Source organism: Ambystoma mexicanum, chromosome 6p (genome assembly GCF_040938575.1).
Source record: "Ambystoma mexicanum isolate Mex_15411 chromosome 6p, UKY_AmexF1_1, whole genome shotgun sequence".
In the NCBI taxonomy this organism is placed as follows: domain Eukaryota; kingdom Metazoa; phylum Chordata; class Amphibia; order Caudata; family Ambystomatidae; genus Ambystoma; species Ambystoma mexicanum.
Window position 1 is genome coordinate 288,645,915 of NC_090935.1, and position 19,535 is coordinate 288,665,449.

The following is a 19,535-nucleotide window of genomic DNA, read 5'->3' on the forward strand; positions in this document are numbered from 1 at the left end:
CCATTGACAGCAACCTGCCAGCAGGCACCGACACATGCCCCTCCACCCCACCCCCATTGACGGCAACCTGCCAGCAAGCCCCGACACATGTCCCTCCACCCTACCCTCACTGACGGCAAGCTGCCATCACGCCCCGACACATGCCCCTCCAACCCAACCCCATTGACAGCAACCTGCCAGCAGGCCCCGAAACATGTCCCTCCACCCCACCGCCATTGACGTCAAACTGCCAGCAGGCCCCGACACATGTCCCACCACCCCACCCCCATTGACGGCAACCTGCCAGCAGGCCCCGATTCATGTCCCCCCCACCAGTGACGGGCACCTGCCAGCAGGCCCCGACACATGTCCCTCCACCGAACCCCCATTGACAGCAACCTGCCAGCAAGCCCCGACTCATGTCCCCTCAAACACCACGTCACAACAATACAGACCCATGGCCCTAAAGCCAACCCAAATCCCACCCCCCCACCCCACCGTACAAACATGCAACCATCCACTGCACCCACTCCCTAGTAAATTACCCATGCCATGAGAGTCTGAAAAGAACCAGCATGCTCATGAATAAATGTACTTCAGAGCCACACAGTGGCAACACATGACTGAGCCAATGCTCATAGAGACATGCACGAAACCAGTGAGTGTAGACCACACCAATAATGAAGATTCATGAAATGTGTTAAAAATAAAACAAAATGACAAAATGAAAACCACACATGCAAATGAAGAAATAATGAACGCAATATGAAAAAGAAAGTAAAATCCTAGGAAAAATGAAAGTCCAAGACATGAAAAATGAAAAGTGGTCCATCGCCAAAGTCCATATAAAAAATAAAAAAATGAAAAGCATAAAAAACCATTAGAAAGTATGTAGATGTCCGGAACTATTTACAATGAAAGTCTGAAGGGTCCATGAACCCAAAACTAAATGAAACCTACAGAAAACTCTATGTAAACCACAACTATATACAAAAATGGGAGCAAAGTCTGTGTACTCCAAATAATAAAAAAACAAAATGAAACCTAACCCTAAATAACTATATACAAAGGCGGCGGCTTAGTCCGACGGCTCACATTTTGATGTCCCGGGTCAGGTCATCATCAAACTCCATGTCGATTTTCTGGAGGCGGGCCTGTTCCCTGGCATGAAGGTCTTGCAGGGATGCAGCCATGGCATCCTCCAGCTCCCTGCAAGTTGCCTCAAGGCACTCAACCCGCCTCAAAGTCCGGTGCATGGATTTCTCTGCCCTGACTATTGTGAGCGTGCCCTCTCCGCCCGCCGCCACTCTGGATCTATTTGCTGGCCCAACCGCTGCCACACGGAAGACACTCCCAATCCTAGGTCCTCCTGCCCGCCGGCCGATGCCTGCTGCCGGGATGTTGATGGCCCGAGCCATGATTGCTCCCATGCTGAGCCTGCTGCTGGCTCCAATGCAACTGCCTCTGGCACCACAAAGGCATCCAGGCTGATGTAATCCTCTGGTGCCGCCGTGCAGGTGCCCTGCTTGTTGATGCCTGCACGTCCTCTATTTGCTGGGGTCCAGTTGGTGGGGTGGCCACCCCTGCTGGACCTCCGACTCCTGACTGTGGCATGGATGTGTCCTCTACCAGCCTGGCCGCTGGCTAAGGGGCAGCTCCACAGGGTGCCCAGGTGATACTTTGGTGGGAAGGTGGCACGGAGGATGACTGGCACATTGGGGGTTCAGTTGAGGAGGGAGTCGCAAGAAGATCCAGCACACAGAGCAACCCAGTACCGATGACCTGTGCTAGTAGTGCGACGTGCCCAAACAGGTATTCAAAATGGCATGCATTATCCTCATGAGAACTTTGTACGTCATCCCGAATACCACGTTGGCGCAATGCCACACTAGCTAGGACAGGCTCAATCCGGTCACGGAATGCCACGTCTGCAGGGAGAGGAAGGCCAGTTGTTGTTTGCGCCTCCTGTCCCTGAAAACGGGTCTGGACGAAGGCATCCCTGCTGGTGCCGGATGATGCAGTCACAGGATCGGGGACAGGATTACACACAGGCACCTCTGTTGTGGCCTGTGCTGCCTCCTGTCCCTGCCCCTGGACTGCACCACTAGCACCAGTGGAATCCTCCCTTCCAGGCCCTTAGCGTGGGGCTGTCACGGCCTCCTCCACCCACCAAACCCCCACCAAACTGGATGACTCTGTGCCGTCTTCCTCCGTACGCCCATGTGGGGACTCAGCTGCCCCTTCTGCTGCCGAAGAGTCCACCTCCAATCTCCGGCTCTTGGACAATTCCCTCGGCAGTTGCGGCCATGGACGTGGCATCAGACTCCTCACTCCCGGAAGATATGATTACCTTGGAGGGGAGCTGGACCTTGCGTCTCTGGCTGGCGGTGGCATCCCTGCCGCTGTGCTCCACAGCACCGTCTCCGTCCTCTTCATCAGTCAACGCTGCAGACAGGGAGAGATAGAACACAGGCATCAGGGCACTGTACAATGGTCTGATACACACATGACAGTTGCACATGAGTAGCAGTGTCAAACTTCACAGATGGCATCAGACTCCCTAACACTCATATCATTGGAACCCACACACAAGCACAAATTAACAGGAATTGTGCAGCAGGCAGCAGCATCCACACACACACAACTGCATGAACATCCAAAGGTTTGCATGGCTTCACAAGCAACACAGGGAGTGCCGAACACATGCACACATGCCACCAGACAGACATGCATCTGTACATCTCCACCACCTGTCACAGTGCAATCATCGGTAACTATGTCACATCTGCCAATCGGGTACCTACATGTCTGTGTCACATGCATCCATTATGTCTCACAGTCACACCTCCCCAAACAGACACACACACATGTACCCCGTCCATGTACAAAAAGGCGTGACAAGCATCCATGTGTCACACCCCAAACATGGCTGAGTACATACACAGGCATGCAAACATGTGTGCATCTTCACATGTAGTAGTGCGTCATGCTTTGGAACACATACACCATTGCTGTGAATCACACATAACTGGACACACATGCAGCATGGTCATGTCCCTGCACATACACATCCATACATGGGCCATGTCAGACATATGTCCAAGCTTCACACTCCTGGCATACCTCAACATGCACTGCGTCCAATGAGTACGCATGGACACTTACCACTCGACACCAGATGGGTCTGCCTCTTGAGGACCTGGAGGTGAAGTGCTGGGTGAATGCGTTCCAGGACCCTCATCTGGTCAGTGGTAAGGCAGACCCGGCACCCCACTGCATCTGCTGCGTCCAAGAGGCACTGGGCCTTCCTGAGGGTCCTGGACCTGAAGTCCTCCCAGTGCTTATGGACGTGTTTCAGGGAGCGGGTTGCCACCCCCTTGGCATTGATAGCACCCACAATGTCCACCAGATCCTCCTCTGTCCTTCCTTGTGAGTGCATGGTCGTCCGAAGACGGCATCATAATACACAAGGACTTGCTCCACCAGGATGCCAACTTCTCCTGCAGTGAAGCTGGCAGCCCTCTGCCTCTCTGCCGGGGGTCACTACTGGTCCCAGATGGAGTTTGGCCTGACATGGCAACCCCCGAGGCAGGTGTGGGAGGGCAACTGGGTCCTAGTGCTGGGCTGTGAAGCGATGGGACAGCAGTCGGGAGTCTTTTGTTCCAGCAGGGGTGGTCGCAGAAACTGGCCCCCTGAAGATGGCTGATGTGCAGGCACCAAATAGCAGGGCACGTGGCCAGCAGGCAGGCATGCAGCAGCAGATGGCTCGTGGGAGGCGGCTCGGGGCTCTGGGGGGGCAGGAAAATGTCCTTCTGGGCAGGAGTGTCGTCTTCCGTGTGTTGTCACGTGGCCAGCTTGATGCAGAGTGCATCCGCACATGAAAAAACAGCACATCAGCAAGTAATTTGAGGAAAGGGCCTTAGCACATAAGCACGTAAGTGACGTGACGCGCACAGGCGTTTCCCTCGGCACGGGTGCATAGTGAATCTGCACATGGAAAAACAGCACGTCTGCGTGGGAATGCGTGTAATTCGAGGAAAAGGCCTAAGCGTGTAAGTGATGTGACGCGCGCGGGCGTTTCCCGCAGCACGGGTTAAAGGTGACTGCGGCCCAGCAATTCGCTGTACATGCTTTTCGTGGAGACCGATGCATGTATTGCTACTTCTTGTTTCATGCGCCATCACTTCACAGCAGATAGAGGACATACCTCTTCTTTTGGCAGGGGTCTTGCCTATTCATGTTTTTCTGTCCCACGCTAGTCAGACGGTGAATTGCACATGCTATTTTTCCCACTGCTGGTCCCCTCTGTATCACTTACCCATTTTGAGGTCATAGCAGCCTGTGTGTCCCACGCATATGCGTTTTTTGTGTCCCTGGGTGCCACAGCGTACTGCGAGAGGTTAATTCCACACACGTGGGCTACCAGGGGTTGCGTGCACAGTTTTATTGCAGCTTTGGGGTGCCTGAGCATTGTGTGACCCGTCATTTTCTTACCGGGGTCACATACAGCCTTGCAGTCGCACAGGGGTGCTATTTACATCTAGTACCCCACCCCCTTCACCCCAATATCCCAGGACAATTGTCGCATACACCTCCCATTGGCACTAGTACAGTCATGCCATGGTTGGGAGGCCACAAAAGGTGAGGGGCGCCTCAGTTGGGCATCCTCCACATGGTGGGCGTGGTCAGGGATGTGGACGGGCTGACCAGGGAGTAGGGGGAGTCCAGGGTGCCCAGGGTGGCTGCAGAGGGGGAAGTGGCAGGGGTGCGCCATTTCGGCAGGATGTTCTGCCATGTGTTGGTGCAGTCATGCAACCACCCACTGTGGCTCCGGGAGATGCAGCTCTTGCATTTGCCACTGGCGCCCATGTGACCCGGCAGTCAGTTTCATCTACTGTCACGGGCCCAATGGTAATGGTAGCTGCAGGTGCAGCTGTGGCGACCACCACCCACGGTCGGCCAGCGCATGATGCGTTGGCACCTGAGGACTCCCAGGCAGAATTCCAGGTGGTCAGGAAGCACAAGCAAAGTGCACGTAGGGCTGCTCTGACCGAGGCACATGTCCCTGGACAGTGTTGTCATCTGCTGCCCCGAGCAGCTGAGTGTTGACAACTGAATGGGCACATGCAGCCAAAACCACCCCGGCTGTGAGTCTGCCAGCCAGGACAGTCTCAGTCACAGACCTTGGCACAGTGGCTGTTGCTGCGCTGGGTCCAGTCAAGAGCACCCAGCAGCCACTGACACAAGTCAGGGCTTCCATCCTAGTTCCACCTGCCACTCCCTTGGTCCAGTCCACCAGCGCCACTGCTGCTACTGAACAGGGTGGCATTTGCCAGTCAGGGGCGGGACCACTGCCCAAGAGGATTAAGGTTGCTCCTGCACAAGAGGCTGGGACCCCAGAAAAAGCTTCTACCTCCGGTACGTCAAAGAAGAAGCCTTTCGGCAAGCAGTAACTGGGCTTCCTTGTGGGCTACGTGTCGGAACACGAACATGACATGCTAGTGGGCCCAAATTACCACACTACGCCTGCCCAGCTTTGGGACTACTGGAAGCATGTTGAGGATGGTGTTAGTGCATTCGGACATGAGGTGCGCACAGCTCAGAACTGCAAAAAGCGTTGGGATGAGCTCCGACGCTGTGCTAAGCTAAAGCATGCCTTCAATTATGCCATGACTCGGGTGACTGGCAGTGGGCCAGCATCTGAGGAGGAAGTACTCATTCCGCACGAGGTGATCGCTGCGGAGTTCATCCCGGCACAATTGGTCGAAGAAGTGGGAGAGATGCAGGATTATGAAGCTGCGTCCAGTGAGTGTTGTTGCATGTTTGTCCAGCCCATGTGTGGTTTTCTTGTGTGATGTGTTGTGCTTGACTGCCACTACGTGCTATGTATACATGGTTCTCATGTGCGAGTCATGCAATGCTTCAGTAATGCGTGCCTGTTATGATGCATGCTGGAAATTTCAAGCAGACAGGGCCTGTGCTCATCACCACACATGCACCCTACTCACATGCTAGTCACCCGGCTGCCCCTCCGGTCCATGTTCGAGCTCACTGACCCTTCTGCATGTAGCCTGGGGTATCTTTCCACTCAGCACTCGGCCTATGTCATCGCATTACTGACATGCATGTGTGTTCAGCCTGCATGTGGGTACTCCACACGGGTATGCTTCCTTGCCGCTCCACCCCCCTGCACCTCAATTTCACCATGGCACTGGTGGGTCACATGATGGACTACTGCAATGGCCTGTTCCACGCTCCTGTGTACATGCACACTTCCCCCTGCGAACATGCCAGACACATATTGTGGGGTACATCCTTTGTCCTTGATGCAGGGTGTCTCACTCGGACTGTGCAGATGGCAGATGCTCCACAGGGACATGAGTGTCCATTCATACTCCATGTGCATTCCATGCATGCCCCTATGTGTCCTTGGCAGGATGATCATTGTAGTCCGTGTCCAGGATTACATATGTATCATGGCATTTGGTCATCCATTCCATGCTCACTCTGGCTCAGTCCTGCATCACGCACATGTTTAGGGTGTCATTGTCTGTGTGGGGCACCGGCATCCTCCTGTTGCAGGCCCCCTGACTCTGTTCAACTGGTGTAGTGCCTTCTGCACGAATGGGTGTACTACTGAGGGTTCATCATGTGTCCTGCTTACTGTCCCATTCTCATCTGCTGTGGTGTCAGTTGACTGAGATGATGCAATTGATGCTAGTCAACACTGTCTGCCAATAAATAGTTCTCTGGTCAGCCTTTCATTGCCATGCAGTGCCTCCCTGCATTTTCCCTAAGGGGGGGTTGCCTGTAGCCAGGCAACCCATTGCATGCACATTGCACATATTGACTGAACTTGCCCTTACACTGCCTACATGTTTATTGATAGACATCATAATGTACTTGTTGATGTAGATAGTTGGTAAAGTACACATGTTCTGCACTGCACCCACCCACTTCTGAGCCATGTTACACCATTCTACATGCCTACTCACTGCTGCAATGTCAAAGTGACCCGGCATGTATGTTCAGATTGTCATCCCTTCACTGTTATGAAACGCATGGGCATATGTGCATCTTGTGACACATGTTCTCCGTATTGGAACACCCTAGCAGGTCTTTAGCAAAGTTGATTGGTCAATATGCAGCCTATACTAACTGTTATAGGCCGCAGATTGATAGCCTGCCAATCGGGTTGTCATGACTGTGGAGCTGCCTGCACGTGTGTATGTGTACACTTTCACATACATCAAAGCAAGCAGCATTGTAGCTGCTTGCTTTGCTGTATGAGATGCTGTTCATATTCACCATACGGGTGTATATGAACACGGGTGTATTTGAACACTTTCACATATACATATGCAAGCAGCTTCAATGTTGTGTAGTGCAATATTGCAGCTACTTACTTATTTGTGTGTAAAAGTGTTTATTTACACATGTGTTCTCTGCAGCTTTTTTGTTGAATGACTAATATGTTTTATTTAACGTAAATGCTGTTGTGATTTCAGCATTGCACCCGTTATGTTCATCCTGCACAATCCTGAAGGTGCACTGTCGTGCAGTACGTGTATGCCCAGTCCCACTTAGCTAATCTGGTGGAGCCTGAGCGTGATGATTTTACACACTGAATAATGTTTTTTGGCACATTCAATGCACAATGTGCTGAATCAGGCCCTGAGTGTTCTGGAGGCTTCATGGACCGGCAGCTCAGACCGTACTGTATGTTATGGTCCATCATGCCTCGTTGCAGGCCCTCGCTTTGCTCTGGACATTCACTATGTCTACATGGCCCATGTGCCCAGTACGGGCCGAGCTGCAGATGGATGAAGCTATATTGGTGATGATGATTTAGTGATGCATATGTACATGCATATTACATGTGTCATGGTATGTTTTGATTCACTTGCAGCTGTGGCCATTTGGCTGTTCAGACATGCTTATGGTACATGCCATCTCTTTGTTGCCATCTGTCATTTCTGCCTGTGATATGTGCCTGCCAGAGGTGGTGTTTGTTGGAGGTGATATACTACATTCAGTACATGCGTAGGCTTCACAATTCACACGCATCCATTTCTGCTTTCGGGATGGCATTACATATCAATGCCACTGGATGCATGCCGGAATTTCAGTTGTGTGTGACATGTCTGCTTCATGTGTTGGCTGTCGACATGATGTCTATGTGTGTGTGTGTTATGTGCTTCTGACATGTGTACTCATGTTTGTTTTTTTCACGTTACAGGTGATGACGCAATGGAGCCAGAGGATGGTGATGTCATTCCAGACACAGGGTTGCTATTACATCATGAACTCAGCACAAGTGGGGGTCGTGGGATAGACCACGAGAACCCACTTGTGTTCCAGACCATCGTGTCCAGGGCTGGCAATCAGTCAAGCTCTGATGATCACGCTGAGGACAATGTTGAGTTGGATGCGCGTCATGTCCATTCGTCGCCGGTGAGTAATCCTGATGTGGATGATCTTCTGTCTGCGACACCTGCACTGAGGGGCCAGACAGTGTTGGAACCTCCACCTGTGGTGGTTCTGGACGCACGGTGACACTCCACACCAGTTGCTGATGTGCCTGGGGCATAATGTCAACAGAGGGATATAGTTATGCAGCCGTGGGCAGTGCCAATCCAGCAAGGATCACAGCTCCTTGGGGCCCATGGGTGTCATGTCCGGCAACATGGTGGCCGTGCACCACTGGGGTATACTGAGTTGGAGCAATCCATGTATGCCAGTTCAGAGCAACATGGGGCAGCTATTGATAAGATCGCTCAGAGCATGGAACGTGTGGCCCAATCCATGCTCCCCCCTGCTAGGCAGGTGGAGCTCCAGCAGCAGGCAGCGCAGTCCACGGGCTGCTCACTCAGGCTGGGCATGGCGGCCTCAGACAGGGCACGCCAGGCTGAAATGGTGTCTCTGCGTCAACCACTTGCTGCTCACACAGAGGCCCACATGGAGGCCCTGAGAGATGACCATCAATCCCTCAGATCTACTCTGGGTGTGCTCAACATGTCCCAGAGGCAGCGGTCAGAGGTGAGGTTGGAGCAGCTTGAGAACACCATCCCAGCTGAGCTACGTGCTCCAGATGTCATGTGAGGCCATGCAGGCAGAAATCTGTGTTACACGTGCTACCTTGCAAGAGGAAGCACGCGTATCACATGAGGTGCTGCATGCTGACCTACTTGCCATCGCCACACAGGACCAGGCTTACGAGACCTACAGGCTTGCTGCCGTCAAGGGGCAAGCTGTGCATAGGCGTGGTCAGGGAACTCTGCCACGTCCACCTTCTGATTTCCATCCAGAGGGTAAGCAGGACGACGACTTATCTCCCACACAGGTCGGGCCGTGCAGGTGTTGAGCCCATGGAGTTTTTTTTATCTCATCATCGCATGTGGGTGTTGAGGTGCACCCTGTACGTCCCCCCTCCTGGCTGCCCCCCGGGTCATATGTGGCCATATTTTTTATAATATTGTTTGTCTATTGTGCATTCATGTGATGGTGTGGTGCTTTGTGACTTTTGAAAGCATCCACTGTCTGTTCCATCTGGGCCCATGTAAGATTGTCTCGTGTATGTGTTTGTGGCTTGGGGTCCAGACACATATGTCACTCCTGCTTCCCCTTTCCATGGGCTTGCAATGATGGTTCGGTGTGACAGCAATTTACACAAGGGCATTGGAATTCATCATATCTGCGGCCAGTCTGCTGTTGTACTACTTGTGTTTACACCCCTAGTGGGGATTATGGATGTTTTCTCCACAGCATGTCTGCAATCGTTTTTGGCGAGTACATTTTTGAACTGTGCATTTATTGAAGTTGATTGTGATGTTGTTTCATTTCTTGCCTGTATACGTGCTTGATGCACTTCATGCTGTAGACAGTAGCCTGCACCCTTTAGCTGTCAAAGCCCACTGATGGTGGGAGGGGGCTGGGTGGTGACAATGTTAAGTTGGTACGTGTTAGGTTCAGCCCCTGGAAATTGTGGCAAAGGTGGAAGCATTAGGAATGTGACCCAAGAACCACAACTCACGGTCCAGTCCTCACCTGAGATGTATGTCTAGACTACTTCTCCGCTCCATTCCGTTTGGACGGCACATTGTATCTGTCTTCCCTCTTGGACTCTGCTGCTGCATGACGGCACATTTTTCCTACTGGGCTACAGCTCTTTTACAAATTTTTCACACTCTGGTGCCTTTAGTCCCTGTTTTTTTTCCTGCTACTGTCTTTGTTGCAAATCTGTCTGCCTGTCTCTCGGTCAGTTGTTTCCACTTACTCGTACGCTGTCTCGGTTTGCCGCAATACACTTCTGTACCACAGTTCACTTTGGCCTTTTACCAAAGCTATTCAACTGTTCTTTCTCTTCACTTGCTGTCAGCTGTTTCCGACAATCTCGCATTCACTGTGCCTTTCCAGACTTGTGTTGTCTCTGCCTTTCTCCGTTCACGCTATCAAGGATTGATTGGGTTTCAGCTCAACCATCCAGTTGTGCCAGCCTCCTTGGTTATTTTCTACTCAAGTTTCAGCTCTACCCATCAGTTGTGGCATCCTCATTGATTATTGTGTACTCAAATTCCTACCCATCCTGTTGAACCATTGTACAACTGTGCAGCCTTGGGAGTTATTCTATCATTCATCTTTGACATGTGCTTGGCCATATTCTACAACTTCAAGTCATCTACTGGAAACTCTTCCAGGGTTTTTTGATGTCTAGTAGCTTTTTCCCTGGTTTGGGAGTTTGGCTCCTTGGAGTTCTCTGCGATTTGGAATTTTTACCGGTCAAGGTGGCCTCTGAGGGGGCTAGACCCTATTTACACAAAAGGAAGAACAAGGAAACCAAGTGGAAGGGGGATCCTGAAGCCAGGTATACTAGAAGGGAGAAGCCTACGGATCCCAGAGAAAAGTTCTTATGAAGATCAAGGTGATGAGACGATGAGGGAGGTGCTTTTGTTGTCGGACAGTACACTTGGGCTACAGTGATTGGTTCCTGTGTTGGGTTTACTTTTTAGGTGTCAGGGGATTGGTCTGGTTTGACACACTGGGGTTTCCACATGGGCAATGTTCACATGTGATGTGTACAGGACACTGAGGGTCACTTCATTTCACATGCATGTATTGATTGTATGTCCCTACTGACACACACACTTACACAATGCACCATCACACATACAACCACCATACAAACACGTGCACACAGATTGCCTTCTCTGCCATGCTGTGTCCCTGCAGCGCATGATCACTTACCATTTTGGTATCATTTACATGGTCACTTGGTGATTTTTGTTGCTTGTCCTTTTTTATATGATGCTCAAGGTGTTCCCCAATACAACGGCCGCTCAATGTGCTGTGTGCTGAGCAGTGTGTTGCAGGGGACACACACAGCACACGGATTTGGGATTTGGCAATTTGGATTGGCCAATGTGCATGCCACCAGGCATTCTGTCTTTTGTTGATGGTACCGCTGGTGGCATGCATTTGTGTATGACTTTGTATGTATGGGAGGTTGTTGGTCAGTAATTCCATCTGATTCCATGTCAGGTGTGATTGTCTCAGGCCTGTTTACATTCATCACGTGGCACTTCGTAACTAATTTGTCATGTGTTGTGCATTTGGTTTGCTCCTTTGCTGTTGCATGCCATGTCATGGTGTGGCCGACAAGGGTGATGGGGGTTGGGAGGGTTTGGGTGACATACCAGTGATTTTCATGTCCTGTGTGGTGTGATATGCACCTTGCATGTGTTCCTTTTGGTCACATTGGATTGGTTATGTTAAAGTAACTAGAGATGCACACAATGTAGCACTTCCGTGGAAACATTCTCAGGGTGGTAAGGTTGTGACAGTTGACTGTCTCTTTGTCATCATCGATTGTCACCTGGTATGTGTCAGGCCTGTGTGCACTCCGCAGGGGTGGGAGCTTAGGTGAAAAATGTGGCCACAAGCTGGGTTCGGGCTGCCTCCCGACATGCTCTTTCCCCTCCCATGAGCAGCGCCTGTGCCTGTGGTTGGGATGTGGGGGTACCACCATGTCCACCGGTATGCACCGCCGTGTTGTAACATTGTGCAGGACACATGCTGCCACAATGATCCTGCACACTACTGGGGGTGCATATAGTAGCTGCCCACCAGAGTGGTCAAGGGAGCGGAAGCGTGACTTGAGCACTCCGAATGCGCGCTCCACTATGTCCCTGGTTGCAATATGGGCTGCGTTGTATCTTACCTGGGGTGGTGTGGTGGGGTTCCGTATTGGCGTCATCATGTGGGTGCTCAGAGCGTAGGCACTGTCCCCTTGGGAGGTGATGATGGTTGTCATTAGTTGGGTTTGTGTATTTGTCTGTGTGTGACATGCATGCATGTGCACAGACATTTGTACTCACCAATGAGCCATGTGTCCCCATGCTTCCCAGCTTCCAGGTCCCGGCTCAGGGCGGACATTCTGTATATGAAACTGTCATGTGTAGACCCAGAATAGTTTGCATAGACAGAGGTGATGATTCCATGGGCATCGCATACAAGCTGTACGTTGATGGAATGCCAGTGCTTGCGGTTGCGGTAGATTTTCTCAGTGGCTCAAGGTGTATGTAGGGCCACATGGGTGCAATATATGGCAACACGCACTTTGGGGAAGTGTGCCACCCTGTAAAAGTCCTGGAGCACAGCCTGCACTTCTGCGGGTGTTCTGGCCATGTATATGTGCCTGCCATGGGCGTAATATTAGGGGGGGACGGGGGTGTTTGTCCCCACCAACTTTCATGGCACACTATTTTGTCCCCATTTATTTGAATGGGGCACCTTTTCTTCAGAGGTCATGACCCCCCCAACATTTTCAGAAAAGTTTCTCCACTAGTGCCTGCGGACTGAGGGGCACGCAGTCAGTATTGCCAACATCTGGTGTAGGCAGCGTGACTGCATGGGCTGTGAGACACCCCCAACTATGGCAGTTGTCCACTGAAATAACCCAGTGGCCAAAAAATGCTGGACATTGAGCACCTTTTCCAAGGGACTCAGTGCTTGGGAGCACAAGGTGGGTGATGTGAGCTCATCCTCCCACTCAGTGACCAGGTCTAGGATGATATGAGGTGGATACCTATACCTGCCATAGACCTCGTCATCAGGCATCCCAAAAAGGCTGGCCCTGGACAAAAGAATGTGGGGCCTGGCTATTCTCCTCCTCCTGCGGTGTCCCACGATCACTGCTGCGAGAAATGTGACATTCATCTCAGCTGTATATACGTCTTTGTTGTTTGCGTTCACTTTTATACTGCGCTGGGACGCTTCCGCATGCCCTCGTGTGGCGGACGTGTTTACGCCTGTGCGTGTCTTTTGGTGTGTGCGGGTTTCCCCTATTCGAATCCATAAATACGTGTTCTTCGTGCACCTGTGGGCAGTCAGTTTCATCTACTGTCACGGTGGTTCTGGACGCACGGTGACACTCCACACCAGTTGCTGATGTGCCTGGGGCATAATGTCAACAGAGGGATATAGTTATGCAGCCGTGGGCAGTGCCAATCCAGCAAGGATCACAGCTCCTTGGGGCCCATGGGTGTCATGTCCGGCAACATGGTGGCCGTGCACCACCGGGGTATACTGAGTTGGAGCAATCCATGTATGCCAGTTCAGAGCAACATGGGGCAGCTATTGATAAGATCGCTCAGAGCATGGAACGTGTGGCCCAATCCATGCTCCCCCCTGCTAGGCAGGTGGAGCTCCAGCAGCAGGCAGTGCAGTCCACGGGCCGCTCACTCAGGCTGGGCATGGCGGCCTCAGACAGGGCACGCCAGGCTGAAATGGTGTCTCTGCGTCAACCACTTGCTGCTCACACAGAGGCACACATGGAGGCCCTGAGGGATGACCATCAATCCCTCAGATCTACTCTGGGTGTGCTCAACATGTCCCAGAGGCAGCGGTCAGAGGAGAGGTTGGAGCAGCTTGAGAACACCATCCCAGCTGAGCTACGTGCTCCAGATGTCATGTGAGGCCATGCAGGCAGAATTCTGTGTTACACGTGCTACCTTGCAAGAGGAAGCACGCGTATCACGTGAGGTGCTGCATGCTGACCTACTTGCCATCGCCACACAGGACCAGGCTTATGAGACCTACAGGCTTGCTGCCGTCAAGGGGCAAGCTGTGCATAGGGTGGTCAGGGAACTCTGCCACGTCCACCTTCTGATTTCCATCCAGAGGGTAAGCAGGACGACAACTTATCTCCCACACAGGTCGGGCCGTGCAGGTGTTGAGCCCATGGAGTTTTTTTTATCTCATCATCGCATGTGGGTGTTGAGGTGCACCCTGTACGTCCCCCCTCCTGGCTGCCCCCCGGGTCATATGTGGCCATATTTTTTATAATATTGTTTGTCTATTGTGCATTCATGTGATGGTGTGGTGCTTTGTGACTTTTGAAAGCATCCACTGTCTGTTCCATCTGGGCCCATGTAAGATTGTCTCGTGTATGTGTTTGTGGCTTGGGGTCCAGACACATATGTCACTCCTGCTTCCCCTTTCCATGGGCTTGCAATGATGGTTCGGTGTGACAGCAATTTACACAAGGGCATTGGAATTCATCATATCTGCGGCCAGTCTGCTGTTGTACTACTTGTTTACACCCCTAGTGGGGATTATGGATGTTTTCTCCACAGCATGTCTGCAATCGTTTTTGGCGAGTACATTTTTGAACTGTGCATTTATTGAAGTTGATTGTGATGTTGATTCATTTCTTGCCTGTATACGTGCTTGATGCACTTCATGCTGTAGACAGTAGCCTGCACCCTTTAGCTGTCAAAGCCCACTGATGGTGGGAGGGGGCTGGGTGGTGACAATGTTAAGTTGGTACGTGTTAGGTTCAGCCCCTGGAAATTGTGGCAAAGGTGGAAGCATTAGGAATGTGACCCAAGAACCACAACTCACGGTCCAGTCCTCACCTGAGATGTATGTCTAGACTACTTCTCCGCTCCATTCCGTATGGACGGCACATTGTATCTGTCTTCCCTCTTGGACTCTGCTGTTGCGTGACGGCACATTTTTCCTACTGGACTACAGCTCTTTTACAAATTTTTCACACTCTGGTGCCTTTAGTCCCTGTTTTTCTTCCTGCTACTGTCTTTGTTGCAAATCTGTCTGCCTGTCTCTCGGTCAGTTGTTTCCACTTACTCGTACGCTGTCTCGGTTTGCCGCAATACACTTCTGTACCACAGTTCACTTTGGCCTTTTACCAAAGCTATTCAACTGTTCTTTCTCTTCGCTTGCTGTCAGCTATTTCCGACAATCTCGCATTCACTGTGCCTTTCCAGACTTGTGTTGTCTCTGCCTTTCTCTGTTCACGCTATCAAGGATTGATTGGGTTTCAGCTCAACCATACAGTTGTGCCAGCCTCCTTGGTTATTTTCTACTCAAGTTTCAGCTCTACCCATCAGTTGTGGCATCCTCATTGATTATTGTGTACTCAAATTCCTACCCATCCTGTTGAACCATTGTACAACTGTGCAGCCTTGGGAGTTATTCTATCATTCAGCTTTGACATGTGCTTGGCCATATTCTACAACTTCAAGTCATCTACTGGAAACTCTTCCAGGGTTTTTTGATGTCTAGTAGCTTTTTCCCTGGTTTGGGAGTTTGGCTCCTTGGAGTTCTCTGCGATTTGGTATTTTTACCGGTCAAGGTGGCCTCTGAGGGGGCTAGACCCTATTTACACAAAAGGAAGAACAAGGAAACCAAGTGGAAGGGGGATCCTGAAGCCAGGTATACTAGAAGGGAGAAGCCTACGGACCCCAGAGAAAAGTTCTTATGAAGATCAAGGTGATGAGACGATGAGGGAGGTGCTTTTGTTGTCGGACAGTACACTTGGGCTACAGTGATTGGTTCCTGTGTTGGGTTTACTTTTTAGGTGTCAGGGGATTGGTCTGGTTTGACACACTGGGGTTTCCACATGGGCAATGTTCACATGTGATGTGTACAGGACACTGAGGGTCACTTCATTTCACATGCATGTATTGATTGTATGTCCCTACTGACACACACACTTACACAATGCACCATCACACATACAACCACCATACAAACACGTGCACACAGATTGCCTTCTCTGCCATGCTGTGTCCCTGCAGCGCATGATCACTTACCATTTTGGGATCATTTACATGCATCACTTGGTGATTTTTGTTGCTTGTCCTTTTTTATATGATGCTCAAGGTGTTCCCCAATACAACGGCCGCTCAATGTGCTGTGTGCTGAGCAGTGTGTTGCAGGGGACACACACAGCACACGGATTTGGGATTTGGCAATTTGGATTGGCCAATGTGCATGCCACCAGGCATTCTGTCTTTTGTTGATGGTACCGCTGGTGGCATGCATTTGTGTATGACTTTGTATGTATGGGAGGTTGTTGGTCAGTAATTTCATCTGATTCCATGTGAGGTGTGATTGTCTCAGGCCTGTTTACATTCATCACGTGGCACTTCGTAACTAATTTGTCATGTGTTGTGCATTTGGTTTGCTCCTTTGCTGTTGCATGCCATGTCATGGTGTGGCCGACAAGGGTGATGGGGGTTGGGAGGGTTTGGGTGACATACCAGTGATTTTCATGTCCTGTGTGGTGTGATATGCACCTTGCATGTGTGCCTTTTGGTCACATTGGATTGGTTATGTTAAAGTAACTAGAGATGCACACAATGTAGCACTTCCGTGGAAACATTCTCAGGGTGGTAAGGTTGTGACAGTTGACTGTCTCTTTGTTATCATCGATTGTCACCTGGTATGTGTCAGGCCTGTGTGCACTCCGCAGGGGTGGGAGTTTAGGTGAAAAATGTGGCCACAAGCTGGGTTCGGGCTGCCTCCCCACATGCTCTTTCCCCTCCCATGAGCAGCGCCTGTGCCTGTGGTTGGGATGTGGGGGTACCACCATGTCCACCGGTATGCACCGCCGTGTTGTAACATTGTGCAGGACACATGCTGCCACAATGATCCTGCACACTACTGGGGGTGCATATAGTAGCTGCCCACCAGAGCGGTCAAGGGAGCGGAAGCGTGACTTGAGCACTCCGAATGCGCGCTCCACTATGTCCCTGGTTGCAATATGGGCTGCGTTGTATCTTACCTGGGGTGGTGTGGTGGGGTTCCGTATTGGCGTCATCATGTGGGTGCTCAGAGCGTAGGCACTGTCCCCTTGGGAGGTGATGATGGTTGTCATTAGTTGGGTTTCTGTATTTGTCTGTGTGTGACATGCATGCATGTGCACAGACATTTGTACTCACCAATGAGCCATGTGTCCCCATGCTTCCCAGCTTCCAGGTCCCGGCTCAGGGCGGACATTCTGTATATGAAACTGTCATGTGTAGAACCAGAATAGTTTGCATAGACAGAGGTGATGATTCCATGGGCATCGCATACAAGCTGTACGTTGATGGAATGCCAGTGCTTGCGGTAGCGGTAGATTTTCTCAGTGGCTCAAGGTGTATGTAGGGCCACATGGGTGCAATATATGGCAACAAGCACTTTGGGGAAGTGTGCCACCCTGTAAAAGTCCTGGAGCACAGCCTGCACTTCTGCGGGTGTTCTGGGCATGTATATGTGCCTGCCATGGGCGTAATGTTAGGGGGGGACGGGGGTGTTTGTCCCCACCAACTTTCATGGCACACTATTTTGTCCCCATTTATTTGAATGGGGCACCTTTTCTTCAGAGGTCATGACCCCCCCAACATTTTCAGAAATGTTTCTCCACTGGTGCCTGTGGACTGAGGGGCACACAGTCATGATTGCCAACATCTGGTGTAGGCAGCATGACTGCATGGGCTGTGAGACACCCCCAACTATGGCAGTTGTCCACTGAAATAACCCAGTGGCCAAAAAATGCTGGACATTGAGCACCTTTTCCAAGGGACTCAGTGCTTGGGAGCACAAGGTGGGTGATGTGAGCTCATCCTCCCACTCAGTGACCAGGTCTAGGATGATATGAGGTGGATACCTATACCTGCCATAGACCTCGTCATCAGGCATCCCAAAAAGGCTGGCCCTGGACAAAAGAATGTGGGGCCTGGCTATTCTCCTCCTCCTGCGGTGTCCCACGATCACTGCTGCGAGAAATGTGACATTCATCTCAGCTGTATATACGTCTTTGTTGTTTGCGTTCACTTTTATACTGCGCTGGGACGCTTCCGCCTGCCCTCGTGTGGCGGACGTGTTTACGCCTGTGCGTGTCTTTTGGTGTGTGCGGGTTTCCCCTATTCGAATCCATAAATACGTGTTCTTCGTGCACCTGTGGGTGTTCCATGTATTTCCCAGCAGTACTTCCCCAGTTACGCCCTCATTTTGATGCGTAGTTCCCCATTCCGCGTGTTCCGCTCCCTTTTTGGTGTGTGCGCTACATGTTGTGCACTTTCGCTGTGCGCAACGCGCACGCCATTCGGGATGTCACAGTGACATGTGCGCCCGTGTGCTCCACGTGTGGGTTCGGCGCAGCTCCTTGGAAAAACACGCGCACAGACTTCCATGAATCGCTTGTGTGCGATTCTCACTCGTGCGCTGGATTTTTCTTGCTTGCACCACCAATTTCGGCGCACAATTATTCCATGAATTAGCCTGATAGACTTGTTAACATTTTGAACTGTTGGTCAAGTCCAAGTGAGAGACTTGTTGGAGCAAGAATACCTTTATTAGACCTTTTGTTGCAAGAGGGCAATCTTCTTATTTAGAACTGTGGATTGAATATCCTGTTTTAATCTCACCCAGGTTACAATGAGAAACAGTTATCCGGTTTTGAACATAACTGTTGTTTCTGTTATATGTCAACTGCCATACATTACCTTGTTAGGTTTGTTCTATATATAAGTGTGAGGGACAGATTAGAGTGTTTCCTTTTGTTTATTTTGATAGGCAGGGAAATCCTGGTTAGAGTAAGGATAATGAGGCTTTTGTCAAACCTCTTTTAGAGTTACTAAAATGGCATCTTATGAAAAACCTATACAAAGTTGTCTGCATCAAATTTCTGACCCCTCACACAGACACGTCACCTATTTGGTTCAATCAGGTGTAGATGACTTAAAATCACTGACTCTTTCAATATCGCATCGGATTATCACTATCATAGCTGCAAACCATCACTGGACCTCCACTGAAACCGCTGGAAGTATTGCGTCACTAGTTAACCTGACCCAGTGGTTACCAAAGTTTCACATCGACTCAACCTTGAAACGGATCATGGTGAGCCCTCTGAATTGCATCTTTTTTAAGCACCTTATTACCACACAGAGCTACCAATTTGAATAGATTCATTCCAAGCTCACCGATTGGACCACTATGACCCACCACAACTTAACATGGTTTGACCACCAAAACATCATCGCAAAGCCTGGTTTGATGTCTGTGAAACCACCAAAGAACTGAAAAAGTTCTGTTGAGATGACCCTTCCCCCTTGGTTCCCTTTTGTGACCCTTGTGACTGCATCTTTTGCAACAGTCATATTCTTTTCTGTGACTATGGTTGTGATTTATTGGCTTACACTAATTCTACATTACTTTATTTTGGACCGTTGTTCTATTGCTATTTTGATTGCTACTGTTATCACATT